The sequence below is a fragment of the Corvus moneduloides genome, chromosome 6, assembly GCF_009650955.1.
Source record: "Corvus moneduloides isolate bCorMon1 chromosome 6, bCorMon1.pri, whole genome shotgun sequence".
In the NCBI taxonomy this organism is placed as follows: Eukaryota; Metazoa; Chordata; class Aves; order Passeriformes; family Corvidae; genus Corvus; species Corvus moneduloides.
The window spans coordinates 45775105-45791426 of NC_045481.1; the positions used below are offsets into that span (position 1 = coordinate 45775105).

The 16322-nt window shown below is 42.5% G+C and overlaps 1 protein-coding gene across 3 annotated transcripts in view; it reads left to right on the plus strand.

The window, feature by feature from the left end:
- TSPAN4 (tetraspanin 4) overlaps positions 1-16322 on the plus strand; it is a 429626-nt gene that overhangs the window by 75157 nt on the left and 338147 nt on the right. The window contains exon 1 of one of the 3 annotated variants that reach the window (XM_032110832.1): positions 4068-4172. The exons of the other annotated variants lie outside the window; for them this stretch is intronic. The gene's annotated coding sequence lies outside the window, so the exon portion shown is untranslated. Of the gene's footprint in view, positions 1-4067; positions 4173-16322 lie in introns of those variants that run through there. 3 annotated transcript variants of the gene reach the window in all.

Here is a 16322-nt window from a genome sequence, read left to right on the forward strand (position 1 = left end):
TCCTGTCTTGCTCTGAAGATACCAAGTAATGGTGACTCTTTCTGTACGAGGATAGTTCTGTCAATGGCTGGTTACTTTGATGTTTAACTAGGTACCTTAATTTGAATATGCTGCCTTCAGTCACTGCATCCTGAAATGCTTTTCCTTGTTAGTTTACAGAGGCTTTTATTATCACAAATCTGATTTTTCTTAGAAGTGCTCTAATGCTTGTAGGCTATGTAAAGCAATTAGTAAATTAAAATAGTTTGTATTTCAGAAATCAAACACTCTTATTCCAAGAAAAAATCCCTTTTAAGGTGTCTTTGAGTATCCAAAAATGACTCACTATCAGCTTCCATCGCCCAATGACACTAGGCACTGCATCAGCAAGAGTATATGCAAAGAATGAAAATAAAGTCCATTATTTATGACCCTCTCTCTGAGATTGCCTGGCTTGTATGAGAAAAGTGGAACTACTTGGAAATACTTTGCTTCCCCCTGGATTTCTGGCTTCTTTGAAGGTTGTCTTGATCTTTGCGAATAATCTTGGGTTTATACGTTTGATTTCATGCCAGCGAACTAAATCTTTCTGTAATGTGCATTCCTTCAGGCTTTGTATATCATGAAGATTTGAGGGATTTCTCCCACTGTTTGGTGTAGTGCTGTTTTCCTTCTGCTTGCACCGACGAAAAGCAAGGCACAGCCCACTGTGCACAGCATCAGGGTTTGTTACCTGGCTGCGCTGCCAGTGCGCTGCCTGTCCGTGAGTGAACTGCACAATTGCTCCCCGTGTCTGCCTTTAAACTGGGTGACACTGTGCCCGGCCCTGCTGAGCTCTTGGACTTCTTAAACTCTTCCAATGACACTCTCTCTCATTCCTTAGCCATTGGGCTTACAGGGATGGTCACACAGGGCTGCTAGTGGAGATTAGCTTGTCGTCCCAAAACCCACTTGATCTGGCAAGACTCTCTCTCACTGTTGGGAATATTCCTTGTTAGAATGCTGGTCAGGGGGGCTGTGGTTTTCTTTTTTCATTCTTCGTGCTCTCACAGTAACTGGTTTTTGTTCCACACTGTCTCTTGTAGTATACTCTAAATTAGTGGCTTCTAACCTTTTTGGAACAACAAACACAAGGTTTCTGGCAGACTGAGCTCCTTGTTTGTCATATATCACTGTTCTTGCATTCAGAGTGCAGTAATTTTCCTTATTGGAGAGGCTACAAACATTTATCTTGCTCCTGTGAGCTTCTGCTGGGGAACCATTGTGTTGCTCTCAGCATAAGGACTGTTTTTCTTCTGCTTCACAGTGCCTTACCCTAAAGTCTTGATTAAAGGTGTAGTAATACAAATACATTTGTCCTAAAATCAATTGAGTGAATACCCCATGCCTTTTAAAAAAATCCCAAAACCTCAGTGGATGTAAGTTGCCTTCTGAATTTTAACTGAAATCCTACCATGAGAAAATTAATTGGTCTTTCCTTGTCTGTTGGGGTTTTAGTCCAGAGCTAAATGATTTTGGCAAAATGCTTGCAGGCACTTAACTTCGATAATCATGATTTCATTTGTAATTATTAATAAATCTGTTCACAATGACAAGGTTTTGCCTTTAGAAAATGCCTGTGAACCCCTCCTGCTAGATTACACTGCCAGTATGTGTATATAATTTATCAGATATGTATGTTAAGAAGGTATATGTCTTTAACTGTGTACATCTTCTCTTAGATGATAGCCATCCTTGTTCTCTGGGTATCCTTTACATCATTTAAAGTACATCATAAACTCAGCAATTAAAATAACTTTTCATACATCCCATTGTCATTGAATAATTTTTCACATATGCAATTATAGTGTCTTCTACCTTTTCAAGTTTTTTTGGAGGGAGGAAGTGCTCTTCTGCTTTTAAAAGTATTCTTTTCCTGCACTGTCGCAAGCAGCGTTAGTTCATTCTGCATTATTTTTTTAGTCACTTGCTCTAGTCCTTTAAAAGTGCAATTACATAATTCATGTAAATTTAGAAAGGGAAAGATGGAGATCTCTGCACATGTCTGGTTTTTTTATCCTCCATGGAAGCTAGGAAAAATTCAGGTTAGGATTCTGGAGAGTAATTAGCATTTGAAATGGAGGTTAAGATTGGACAGTTTCTCATGTGTCATGGAGGAGATTATTCTGGAGTTTGCCTTCAATTGGGAGAAGTAATCTCTCAGTTTTAATAAATGACTGGTTTTTGAGTCTTGAAGCAGCTTCCCCATAGCTTTTTTTTTTCCCCTTGTCAGAGAAGGTCATTGTCTGGTTTACGTTGAATTGAGAGCTTAGCCCAGCCCTCTGTATTTAACCTAGAATGCAGGCAAGCAAACAGCCTCTGCTTTAGAATTTACTCTGAATAAGGCTGATTTTATTTGTTTGTACCACAGCAATGTTCACCAGCCCCAACTGGCAGCTCATGCTGTGTAAGCACTGTGCAACTGCAGGACAAGAAATGGTTCCTGATCAAACAGGTTTCAGTCCTTGTGGAATAACTGATCACTGTGTTAGTAAATGCTCCTGAATAGAGACTTCATGCTAGCTGTGCCCAGCCCTTCCAGAGGGAGGGAACACAGTTTATGGTGAGAGCTGTACTTCGTGCATACACAGTGCAGTCGTCTATCTGGAATAGCTGTAGTGTTTCCCAGGTGTGAAACTTGGAAACATCCTTGCACACAGGCTGCTTCCTTCCCTGAGTAGCACCTGGAGAAGCACAGTGACCAGCAGTGGGCTGCTGGTGTCCTGGTGAAGGTGACACAGTCCCACCTGTGCTTTTCCCAGAGAGCCCCTTCCAAGTGAACAGGGAGAGGAGCTGTGGGCTGTGTGGATTGTTCTTGCAACCTGCTCCCATCCATCCGTGTTATGGGACAAAGCAGCACCTGTCAGGAGAGAGATAAGGGAACAGCTTTAGGGTTCAACTTCTATTAGGGGCTCCTCAGTTTGGGCTAAATGAGCTCTTCTGCCAGGCCATGTATTGGGACATTTGCAGCCTACATCATTAGGTTCTACTTAAGGACTTATTTGCCTTTTTCACTGATAAAATAAAAATGTTGTTTGGCAGAAACCTGGGGCTTATCGTCTTCCCCTCTGCTCCTGGAATCTGCATTTAAACCCAGGATTAGGAACTTACGGACACCACTGTTAACGTCAATCTAAAGGAGAACAATTCAAAACTGTCAGTCTCATGAATTTTCCTATGATGGTCTCGAGCATCACTAACACCTCTTTGTATCCATCTGTAGGCTCAAGAATAGTGTTGCTTCCACTTGTGTTTTCCTTGCATTTAAAAAGCTGTCTCTTCAGCTATAAGGGCTGCATCTTGATCCATTTTAAATGGTAACACAGATTGCATAGAAGCCTGGGACTTGTATTTGCGTTCTCCAGAGTAAGATTTCCAGTCGTCATGGTGAGAAGTGGATTAATTTCTGCAAACTCTGTGTGTGTACTTGAATCTCATCTGCGCAGTCATTTTGATGCTTTGAGTCCACCATTAGCTTCAGGTGCCTATAGACCAGTTGTCTGCCTCTGACTGACTTTTATGGGCTCTCCTTCCCGACAGGAAAGGGAAAGATATTTTAGGACATAGTTCATCTGACCCTGCTTTAGCCAACTGCTTTAGAAACAGATGAATCCTGTCCTGCAAGTGACTGTTTCTCTCCACTGACTGTAGTGTCAGATGTTGATGTCAACATTGGCTCAAATGAATCCTGTATGAAATATATCCAGTTTTAAATTTAACCGATCAGGCATTTTCACTGAAGTGTAGTCCCCAGCTGGCAAACATGTCCTGGTGCCCAGGGAGCTGGTTGTGTGCTGTAACTTTCTCTACTTTTATTCTCCAGCTCTTTATCTGGAGAATGAAAATTATTCCATCATGACAGGAACACTGGCCTTTAGAAAGCTCCTTTTATCTACACAAATACTTTCTGCGGTATTTTTCCACTTTTTCTTATCCATCTTAGAGCTGGATTAACTTCAGAAAGACCTTGTATGGAACTCTAAGGCACATTTATTTCTTTGACCAGTAAATCAGTATTATAGTTTCCTGGGGCCTGGAAAAGAGGGTATTACTATGGAGTTATACTAAGTCCACTTTCCTGAATACTGAATTTCCGAGGAAAAGATATAAATCTCCCCTGTGAAGGAGAAGAAGCTATATGAAAAAGACTTCAGGTGCCTTATTCTCTTTGTGTTTATGCTTGCTTGCCTTTCTTTTCTACCTTCCTCTCTTTCCTCAGGTGTTGCTATGTATTACTTAATCTCCTTTGAGGTAAGTATAGCTTCTTTGTCACTGTGCAGAACACATTAGTATTCAGAAGAGCCTTTTCCTGTGTCAGAGCCAATATTTTGCTGCTTTGTAACCCTAACCTTCTTGGAACTCTCCAGCTAATATTTTTCTTTCCTTCTGTCTTTTATTGACTGTGGTACATTGAGTATTGCTTCCCTCCCCGGTAACTTTTTGGTTTTTATTCATGACTAATACATCCATTTTATGAAGGCATGAAACCTATTTACAGGGGAAAGCAAAGCTGGTTTCAGGGGCTTGATGGAAGTGACAATAGGAAGCACAGGCTCCTGAGTCATATGTTTTGTATAGGTGAGGTCTAGCGTGCAGCAGAGAGGCACAAATTCCGTGGCTCCGCAGGATCTTTCTGGCTGTGTCCAGTCTGTTTGGGAAGAGTTGTGCTGAGGCTTGCTGGCCAGGGTTTGGGTGAGCAGAGAGGGTGACAAAATGGGATTCCATTCTCCTGGCTCATGCTAGAGGAGAGGAAATCCCAGCTGCTTTACACCTCTGTGTCTCTTCCCCACTGTTCTTTGTCTGCTTGCACTGCAAACTGCTTCAAGGAGAAGCTTTATTCCTGCAATGCCAGTACAAAACACAGCATGTGGAGCTTTGCATCCTGTCCCCTGCCTCCCTTTATTTTCCTTCCCTCTGTGTTCTACTGTCATTTTAGTAGACACTGCTGGAATTCCAGTAACCAAAGTTAGTTTGCACATTACTTTTCCCCCCTTCCCTCTCCTCCTCACCTTCGTCTTATAGCCTTGACACAATCTCAGAGTGTGCATGTTTTAGAAGGCTTGGAATTCGCATGGCATGCAAGGGAGGAGGGATTACTTACATGCTTTGCAAATATTTATCATCTTGGTCACATGTGGAAGGTCTCAAATAATTTCTGCCAGGATCTTCTCATCCACAGCAGACTTTTTGACCACAGAACTGACATTTATGGGGCATAATAGGCTGTGCAGGAACACCTGGGTAGTTTGCTGGTGTGGACAGGGCAGCCGCTTTGGTTCTGGTTGGTATCCCCTGAAGTTCTAAGGAGATAATACTTTGGGTTGCCAAGGTATTATGGTAGTGAGGGATTAAGAAAAGCGGACAGTTGATTGTGGCTGTAAGGAAAAACACTTTTTTTATTTGTTTGGGAACATTATTCCAGACCACCCTTGCTTTTGTCATAGTTTAAATGTGGTTGCAGCTTCTCTGGTTTCATCTGACATGCTCAGGGCCTGGATGAAATACAGACCTGTGATTCAGGGTTGTGGACCAATGTTTTAAGTGTCTGTTCTGGTATCTCACTAGCAGTGTTGTCTTGTTCACAGCTGGTCCCTTAAAGGATGCAGCTAACTCGTCACATTTAGGCTATCGAGTCACTGGTTCAGTGAGTCAGTGTTGTTGGTTATTTGTGGTGAAGTGCAAAACACAAATAACATTTGTTCAAATAACATTTATTTTTCAGCAATCCACATTTTGATAACTCTCAGCCTTCTCTGTAATTTGCAAATAATCTAGTCTCAGTTTTGCACCTTCCCTTTGGTGCTCTCCCAGCCTTACAAGAACATTGTCCAACAAAACTGGAAATGGTCACCAGTGAGCTGTTCAGAAGCTTTTGATTCTCTGCTTTGAAAGTGCTGTAAATCTAGTTCGTAGAGACAAATCTGGCCACCTTGGCAAGTAAACAAAAACAATCAGCACACCAGAATTTTTCAAGATGAGGTAAAGCTCTTGACAGGAATAGAGCAGTAGGAGAGAGTTGGTGGTGGGGAAATCTGACAAGTTAATTTATTTTTGGTGTTTTAATTGGATCGGTTGGGAGACAGAAAGAAAAGATGGTGCAGGAGACAAGATGGAGTCCTGGGAAAGGGGAGCAGGGAAAGAAGTGTAAACATGACCAGCAAAATAATCTACTTGGTGTGCAAAGTCCATTTAAATGTAAATTACCCAAAGTGATTTTTTTAGTGGAATTTTTTATCAGTGCAGTGCAGAAAGACAGAATTATTTTCCCCCTTGTTTAAATATGTGATGCAGACAGCTGTAGAGGCTTACAAACATCCCTCATCTCTCTAGCTCCTCACACCCACTTCTTTCCTTTAGGCTCCTTGGAGCTGTTCCCTGCAGCAATGCTTCCAGGTAGTGACAGTGTGGATGTTCACTTCAGTCACCAGAGCCCTGTCAGGGCCAATTAACATCCTAATGACTGGCACGTACCATCTTGATAACATTCAGTCTGTGCTCTGTACCAGGAGACCTCTCCTCTTTAGAACCCATCTTGTCTCATCTGGACTGTACTGGTCATAGAAACCTGTAGAAAGAAACAAAAAAAAAAAAAGAAAAAAGAAGAATATTTCCATTTCATCTTGTGTTCTGAGTCCCAGGGGCTTCAGCCATACTGTCCTTTCTTTTTGCTGAAAGTGATGAATCTTGGCTTCAGGGAGGGGACTCAAATCAAGCCACTGCTCTTACAGGTACTGAGAACTTTGGGCTGAAGCTTCAATGAGGCAAAGTAATGCAGTACTTGTTCTTCAGAGCTCTGTTGAATGAGAGCAAAGACCAGCCACATAGTCTTTAGATATTGAGTGCCTGGCCAGTATAAGGACTAAAGTGATACTTTCCTGAAATTACTGCTACCTGTTGTTGTTTGGTGGTCTGCTGCAAAATCTATTCCAGTAGTATCTGCTGTCAAAACCGTGCTTTTGTCGTTCAATCAAACCAGAGCTGAATGCAGTCCAGAGATCTTTTGGGTAGCACAGGCCAGGGCATGCAGATGAGGAGATTTAGGGGAGGTTTCACAGCTACTCAGTGCATGGTGGGAGTCCAGGTTGTAAACGTGCCTCTCAGCACCCTTTGTGAGCGTGAAGATTGTCGAGGGTTTGCAATCTGCTCTGCCAGGCTGGAAGGGGAACATCTCCTCTAGCAGCAGCAGAGTTAAATGCTGCAGTATTAAATCACCCTATCCCCGTGCTGTGTTTCATTGTTCAGTGACAACATGCTTTCAAGAGAAACTCACGCATCTATCCTGATTTTCAGCCCTGAAAGTCAGTGTTCCTTCTTGTTAATGTGCGTTGCTGTCCAATCTTGCCATGTCCTAGCTCTTCAGTGGCTTAAATGAAGAGCTGTGATGCCAGGGCCAGCTGGTTGGCACAGCTGGCACAGCCACACTGGGTCATCTGGAGAGAGAGGTCAGCAGTTTAATGCTCCTTAAGAGGAGCCAAATCAGTGGCGATGCCAAAGAGTGGCTGAAGGGCAGTGCGTTAGCATGACTGGACTGAAGCTGCAGTAGGGAGGATTTCAGTTTATGGGGCTGTGGACATGGCACCTTTCACTGGTAGCAGAATGCTTGAAATGGCATTGCTAACATTCTGAGGACAAAAAATATTTTCTTCCCTGTAAGGGGCAGCAAATCATGAGTGTGAGCTCTGGAGAGCGAGTGAACAGGAATTACTATTTTTAAGGTCATAACTGTTCTTAAAACACACACAAAAAATAGCCCTGCCATCCCCTCGCCCAGTGTGCAAGGCTGAAAGACAGCACATTAACATATCCACATGGTGCATATGTTATTTTTAACATTGCTGTGAGAATTTTCTTGAATTTTTTGAATGGCGTTTGCGTTTACTATCAGAATGCTGTCATATCATGACTTTTGAAATCCTAAGCTTAATGTTTTGATGTGATCTTCTGCCATGTCACAAGAACTTGATGGCCAGGAAGGCTGCAGGTACATAGATAGGAGCACTGTGTTTGTTCTAGTACTTGCCTGCACCTCTTGTCTCTTCTGGATGTGTCCCCAGAAGACCTAAACCTGTGCCCTGGAGCCTTTTCTTGGAAGTGCCACCTTGAATGTCACGGTATCTGCTACAATCTGGTTTGTAATGCACTGAGCCAGCTCTCATGTGCACAAGGTATAGTAAATCTGCAAGGCTGATTGACTGCATGCTCACAAAGTACCCAAATAGAAGCCCTCCTAAAATGGTCCCATGATTTGAGCTCTTCCTCTTGTGATTTCTTATGTGCATGATTTAGTTTGTAGATGCCTGAGACTGATGCCCTCTGTCCCTCTCTTCTGCGTCCCTGAGCATCCCCAAATCAGACATTCTAGGCATCACACGATCACAATAGGCTGCTTTTCCCAGGGGATCTTGCATTAAACCCTACTGAAGGTCACACTTAGTTTTTCTTTACAAACATGAAGGCCAAAAATTGAAAATAAAGCAGAACCTCTAATAAAAGTGTGATTATTTTACATTGATCTCTCTTGAGAAGCTTAGGTGCTTAGTGAAGTGTCAAGTATGAGATGAAATGGGTAAAGTCGGCAGAGCTGATGTAAAAGATGGATAATAACAGGGCAGATTTTCCCACGTTAGTCTGCCTATATTCCTAATCCTGACCTAGAGCTATTCTACCTCTCCCTTCAGAGTAAGGCAGTAACTAGGTTTCTGTGGCCTGTTTAACAAGAGGATAGTGCCCTGCTGCTTTCCAAGATGTGTATGAGAAGAGAGCATGTAAGCTCCCCGGCAAGGATTCAGGGGCTCTGACACAGATTTTGGCAGCTAAGCACATCTATCACCTGTAAGACAGGGGCTGGTTAGTTGTCCATGCTGCAGAGAGGGGCAGAGCGTGAGCCAGCCCTCCTGTCCCAATGGAGCTTCACAGCCTTCAGAGCAATCTGGTTTCTCTGGAAAGGACTGAAGCCAGAGGCTGAGAGTTAGGGATTGAGGGCTGCGGCTCGAGGGTGATCCCCAACTGCCCAGGAGAACGTAAATCTCATTGGTGTGACTATAGACATATCTATTGTGGCCAAATCTGCAAAAATCATGTAGATCTCTAACTCCCACTGATCTTGGGAGGATTAGGTGCCTACATGACTTTGTACATCAAAACTGCCTGCTTCAGTTCTTCTTTTGCAAAATCAATAAAAAACTATGTCTTCTTTTTACCTCCCAGTCTGGCTTTGTAAAGATGCTCGGATTTATCCTGAAGATTTGTTTCTAAATCAGTGGGGACATGCTCTCAGTTGGGGCTCTCATCACAGGGTAATTACTGCTTTATGTCAGGGTACAGAGGTGTCACACACAGGTTTCTGCTCAAGCACATAGTCAAAAGTCAGAATCTGCAGCTCAAATGTGGTCAAACCAATAATCTGAGCACTCAGTGGTTTTCTGTAGTGCAGGACAATTCCCAGAGATTAATGTAAATGTAAGAGCCTTTCTAGTGGAAGCAAACTACAATCCTATGATTGCATTAGACATTTCAAATGGCTCTGTAAAGACTTGGCAACTACATATTTTTGAAGCACATTTATTCTTGGCGCAGCTTAGATTCTAGCTCAGTGATGAATTACTTTAAACTTTAAAATGAACTCCTTGTCCTGATGTCAGGATGGATTGTGATCTTAAAGGTGACTTGTAAGAGAAAACAAATATTTATTTGGCTTCTGAATTTTTTCATTATATAGTAGGTAAAAAGAGCACAAAGAGCAGACACTTCTTGAAAGCATCAGTGGTGGCTGAAGGAATACTAAAACAAAAAGCATTTCCAAATATCAGATCCATATAGTTCTTTCAGACTTGCAAAATTTCCTTCTGAGCCAAGTTCCCTTTCTTTCATGTCCACTTCAGTTAAAGACTGAGTTTTTTTCTTTATTTGTTTCAGAGTTTCAGTGTCCTTTCCAGGTAAAGTACAGGAGCTTGCAATGTCCATTCCCAGGACACCTGTGGAGGAGACTTGAAGTTGGCTATGCCAGTTACAAAAAGCTGGCTGCTAAAGAGGTAGGAAAAGGAGAGCTTAGAGTTAAATTTAAAATTTATCCAAATACTTGGAAGGAAGAAAGCTGCCATCATCTTGCTACTCAAAAAACTCATCTTTTTCAATCACTGAGACTGATTTTAATCCCAGTTGTGGTCTGTATTTGTTCTGTACAAGTTGTTTTTTACCAAGTGACTGATAAAGTCTTGTCTCAGCATCATACTGTAAATCAAACTTAAAAGCCACACAACCTGATATGATGGCTGATTTTTGTCCAGAAGCAAAATATCCACCCTAGCATCTACATTTTTGAGGTACAGACTAGGATGTTTTGCTTATTTCCTGCTCCACCCTTAAGCTTACTGCTTAACTGCTTACTCATTCTGTGTACACATTTAAGGTGTTTTCATGAATCTCTGGAGTTAACTGGTGTACCTTGTGTTTATTAGGATAAATGTTTTGTCAGCAATAATCTTGAATATCAATAATTAATAATTTATGCTTATGACTTTTATTGAATTTGTGGTGTGCTTCATTCTTAGTGTGGCATCATGGCATGGTATTTAGACAGAGTCTTTTCATGAGGGAAATCTGGTCTCTGTCTGCCTTCGAGTTTGGGCTTCTTGTGGGCAGAGCTGTGCTAACAAATTCTTGGTCTATCCAGCTGTAAGAGTCCATAGATAGTCCATATCTTAAATCTGTGGCTGCAGCAAGTTGAGAGGACATGTGAAAAACAACTGTCTCAGCACACACTCTATAACCTGCTTGATTTGCTGTAATCTGTTGATGGATCTGATATCCTGATGTATATCCCTTGACTGGCCACATCTGTGTTGCATTTCAGCATCTGGGACTACTGTGGAAACCAGCAGTTCTGCAGTGGGGTTTTGTGAGGTAGAAAACAGAACAAGTTGCTTTTCTATTAGAATATATTCACTCTCTGTTTTGAGTATTTTCAGTTGGCTGCAAATTCGTTGTGAAGCAGTATGATGTACTTGTGGCCAGCAAGGAGAGAATTTCTGAGCTTGGTTTTGGGCTTGTACTTTGTACAGTGTATAAAGACTTTGTAAAGTTTTCGAGTGGCTCTGGAATAGGATTGGTAGCAGAACTGCCATGCAGTCTGTAGTCTGCTGATGCAATCTGTAGTTCTGCTGGATGAAGGGGTGTCAAGATGCAGTAGTTACCTCACAGTGAACAGCAGGAAAGATGGTACTTCTGTTCTTAGGCTTCTTGAGCTGTGTCTCATTCTGACCAAGGAGTCTGTAGAGTCTGATGGACTAATTCCTAGGCCTTGCCCTGTGCAGCCCTGGGTGGCTTGAGAAATGAATGGGGAGCATGAGGGAATAGTGGCCAGAACATGAGTTTTGAGGACCATGCTCTATTGTTGCAAATTAGATGAAAGTAGGTTGGTTTTGTTTATGTGTCTGGGAGGGACAACAAAGAACTTAAATGCTGTCACTGGCTGCCTGGAAGGCAGCTGTGCCCTCTGGTGCATTGTGGCTGGCTGACTACAAGCTCAGACAGTACTTAAAATGCAATCCTCCCAGGACTGCTGGCGTTGAGGCACCAGGGCACAGTGCTACAACAGTGATCTGCAAAATGTCTGGTTGTGCACTTCATTCTGGCCTGTGTTTCTCCTGAGACAGTTCGTTGTCTGTCACAGCTGTATGTTTTCTCCCTGTTCCAAGAATATGGTTACAAATACTGTGTTTCTGGCTTACTACTTCGAACATTTTTTCTGCCACTTCACAGGGCTTCCTTTTGCACCACCCAAGTGCAGAACACTCATCTTTGCTGTCAGGTCTTCATAGCCCGCCCCTGCCCTGTGTATCTTGTCCTGTGCAGCACTGAGACATCACCCCCCATCTGCTCTGTCAGCCTTGAGTCTTCATTGTCATGCAGTTCCAAAAAACCTCCTTCGTGTTTTCTTCCATGTCACATCTGGCAAGAGGAGCTCTACTTAAAGGTCACCAAAACTGACAACTTTTCTCATTCTCAGTCTTCCCATAGCACTCTGCTGTGCCAGCAGCAAGCTGGGAGATGAGACAGCTGCTACATGGAGAGTACCTGCAAAGCTCAAGGGAGAAGCTGCTGAGTGTCAGAACTGCCTATGTCCCCCTTTTTTTTGTCCATGTCAGTACTCTGTTGCTGCCCAGGGAGGAGCTGGGTGTGGAAGGTGGGAGAGCACTGCGTGCTAGGGCTGGCCTGGTCCTTGCTGAGCCACTCTGCTCCAGCTCCTCTAGCACCAGCAAGGCTGCCTCTGGTCAGCACTCCTCAGCCTTAAGTAAGGGGTGCCTTCCTAAGAAGCTTTCAGTTGGGGAGTGATGCCATCGTGGCAAGCTCCTTCACATGTCTCCCTCAGACTGTATGAATCCCCCCAGGGACCTTAGTTGACAAGTCCTTTAGGACAGGGCCAGTGTCCCCCCCTAACTTAGTGCCCACTGTGTTTGGTAAGATGCTTAGCAAAATATGCAGGAATGCTCAACAATTCCTTCACTACTTCCAGTGCTGGTCACTATAAGCTTGTTTAAGCTCTGTCCTTCTCTCTTGCCATGGAAAAGCACAGTGAAATTTATATTTTGCATAAGAGGGAGCGCACATTCCTTCATTGATGAGAGAAATAGTGCTGGCTCTGGTTTCAGTACTAACAGCAACCAAAGACCCCCAAAAGAGAATTTTTCTCTGTTCCACTCCCTTGGTAAACAATTTTATGTGCTTTTTGTCTCATTATGTTTTATTTGCCCCAGTTGTTTGTATATATAAAGAGACTAAAGTAGAATTATTGAATAAAGTCCCTGGTGTTGAATCTATGTGTTTCTCATGTATGGCTTCACATGGAGGGGTTTTTCTAAATTATTGTTTATAAGACACTGTGTATTGTACCTCCTCCCAATGGTTGCACTCCCCCAGACGAGCTAGCATCTGCTCCTAATGCTTTTACCTTAGCTGGCTATAATTCTGTTCTAACCTGGGAAATATTTCCTTCTAGTGTGGCCAAATGATACATGCAGCTCTGTTATTGATATGTGTGCATCACAACTAAGTGTCTGATTGAGAATCTGCATGGGATTGTGAATCTTTCATTGATTTCTCCATAGGTTTTGACTGTACCTCTCATAACCTATCGTTCTCGGTGAATCTGTCCTGCTCTGTTTACTTTGCTTCACGAGATAAGGATCATGCTGTTCCTTGGTGAGATGTATTCCCGGGAGCCTTCCTTTTTTTCACCTGTGCAGTGATCATTTCATATTTTAGCAACCTGATGCTAACAAGTGCTGCAGCATTAGCTGTGCCTTGGAGACAAAGCCACTGTAATACAGCTCCGATGTACCCATGGGTTTTACGTGGTACAGCCAGGGTGTAAATGGGTGACCGTGGCTGCCCTTAATCTACATCAAAACTCCCCCAATACTATGTTTGTGAAGGGATGACATATCACTCTGTACTTTGCTTATCTTGCTCATCTCTTATGATCCTTCCTTGTTAATCCCTAGTTGCTATAGTGAGTTGTCTTTGTGCTCCTCTTTACCTTTTGTCCCACTGATATTTTTGCAGCTTCTTTATGTGTATGTCTGGCTTTTCTATCCCCGTTTTTTCCAGTGGTTTCTATTCTTGGCTATGGGGATGTCACTTTCCATCTTACTCCTTCGTGTTTTATGGCTGTTTTTCATCTCATGTGGCACTGGACTCCCCTGTGGAGCTGAGTGGGTGCTTTGGATGTGCATGCAGCTAAACAAAGACCATCAACTCAGTCTTCCCTGGCAGCTGGGAGGAAGATTACAGGAGCAGGATTTGTATCAGGATGGTTCACCAATGTAGTCACAATTCAAGCATTTGGCTGGGTAAGTGTTCGTGGGAACAGACTGCAGCCTGGTGAGCCTGAGGAACCAGGCAGCTAGACTAAAGGAAAGATGTAGAACCAAGGGCCAGTGACATGTGCTTTGCACCAAGATTGCAAAGTCCCTGCTCCTGTTTTGAACACAGGCACTCAGCTTCTACAGAATTGGAGTTTTCTCTGTAGCCCACATTAATTTATTACATTCATGTATTGAGCTGGCTGCGTTCAGTATGTCAATTGAATGGAGAGATGATTTAAAAACATGAAGTGTTCTGGAGAGAGATTAAACTGTTTCCTTGTTCAGTAGTTCATATCTCTCGATCAGCCATGAAAATTGAAACTGCAAATATTAATAAATTAATTGACACATTTGCTACTCTCATTGTAATGATACAGCCAATCCACAAACGGTCATATTATGAGTCATATCTTCAGAAGCAGGAGATATTTTTTAAAATGTGGGGTTATTTCACAGTATTGGGTTTTGTTTTTAATTTGTCTTCTGCTTTATGAACATTTAGGCTTATTATTACCAGGCTTTCTTCTGCAGTCAGGAGGAGCAGAAACTTAGTTTGTCCTTTTTTTTTTTTTTTGTAATGACAGGGCACTTACACTCAAGAGGAGACCTACAATAATAGTAAAAATTGACAGACCTACAACTTTTTCTGTGTTCTTTTAGTTATGATTTAAAGCACTTTAAAGATTCAGCTTTCTGTGACAAGCAGTGAATAATGTTAATTGAGGCTTCTTGAAAAACATTTATAGTTGTCACTTTCCCTCTATTCTTTCCTTTCCCCACTCCCACCCCTCTTTTACCAAATTCAGAAGTTGTTATAACAACATCAGCCATCGCTTTCTCAGTTGTCAGTGCACAAGGACAACAGTGCTTTGGACAGGAAACCTTAGCAGGGTAAGTTCCCAAAACTTCCTCAAAGATCTTGTTGCAATTTCTTGCCCTTGTTTAGCTATTTGTGTGGGAGGATTATTTTCCTAATGTTTTGATGGCTGTGTTAGAGCTGTAGTACTTTACTAGGGCCTGATACTAATAAATCACAATTGCATTATAAAAAAAATCCCAGTAGCCAGATTTAAAAGCACTTTGAAGTATTGTAGAGGTTCTTTCTATACTGAGTGGCCAGGTGATAAAATGACAGTTAAAATGAATCACCACTGAATGCAAAGCATTGCATGTAAAAAGAAAATAACCTTCTTCCCTTCCCTATCAAAAACCCCACAAAGTACGTGAGGGTAGTGATGATGAGTCATACCTCAGCTAATGCTGCCTTGGGAAAGTTGCTCCTAATAAGTCTTTGGAAGAGTAAGCACCGTGTTCAGAGGTGATTAAAGAGGCAAATAAAATGAAAGATTTTTTTTCTGCTGTGTGTGAATTCATCAATTTCTAGACTCGTCAGCCTGGAAAAGAGGTAAATTAGAGGTCGCAGGAGAAGGCTAATGAAATCATGAAGGAAGAAGAGAAGATGAATTAGGGAATGAAGGTTCACCTTCTCATAAATAAGGCATTATAAACTATCCAATGAAGTAAGTAGTAGATACTAAGTAAATGGAAATACATTTTCCTGCAACATGGAACGGAGCTGTGGAACTTACTGCTACATCATATTGTTGAGTGTAAAAGCATACACAGACTGGAGAGATTCATGGGCTGTAAAACAGAATAGTTCAACCCCAGCCTCTAGCTGAGGAGCCATAAGCTTGTAGTAGTCAGCTGGAACTCTTTAGGAAAGGGAAATGTACATCCTCTTTAAGGATGTAGTGGGAGGAAGGTAATGCTACCTTCTCCTAACTTCTGACTCCTACCATCTTTGCTTCCACGTTCCTGCGGGGCTGGTTTCTTGTGTTTGTGTGTGAGTCTGTGTATCTGAACAGCTTCGAGTCACGGAAACACATTCCCATTCCCCTTGTCTTCACAGACGTGTGCACATTTTTCTGCAAAGCTTTTCTCCGTAATTAGATTGCATCTGTGTTATTTCAGTGAAACGGGATCTTGGTGCAGATTACATTGTGCAGAAAAATCCACGGCGATGCACCGAGGAAAATCTCCACTAGTTGTCACTCGATCCCCATTTTAAAGCTGACTTCAAGACCAGTTCGAGCTTCTTTCTCTTAGAATGATGTCCTGGGCCCCAAATAACAAATATCTGGAACAGATTTTGCTACAGAGTCCTTCTAAAACATGGTGATAGGAATAAGTTGAAATCCAAGAGATGGCAGTGCCTGCAAGTGTTGTTCTGTGGGTTTTGGCTTTCTAAATAACTACCCTTAACAGCGCATTGCCCAGGGTCAGAGCTAGTGTGGGAACTGCTGTACACACACTGCATGCCAGATCCTCTCTCTGGAGGGCTGATGATCCCAAAGGACACGTTCCCTCCAGGAGAAATTACAGAAGAATGAAAAGGGTGTGGTGGTGCCAGGGTTAGCTTGTGATCAATGTTTTCTT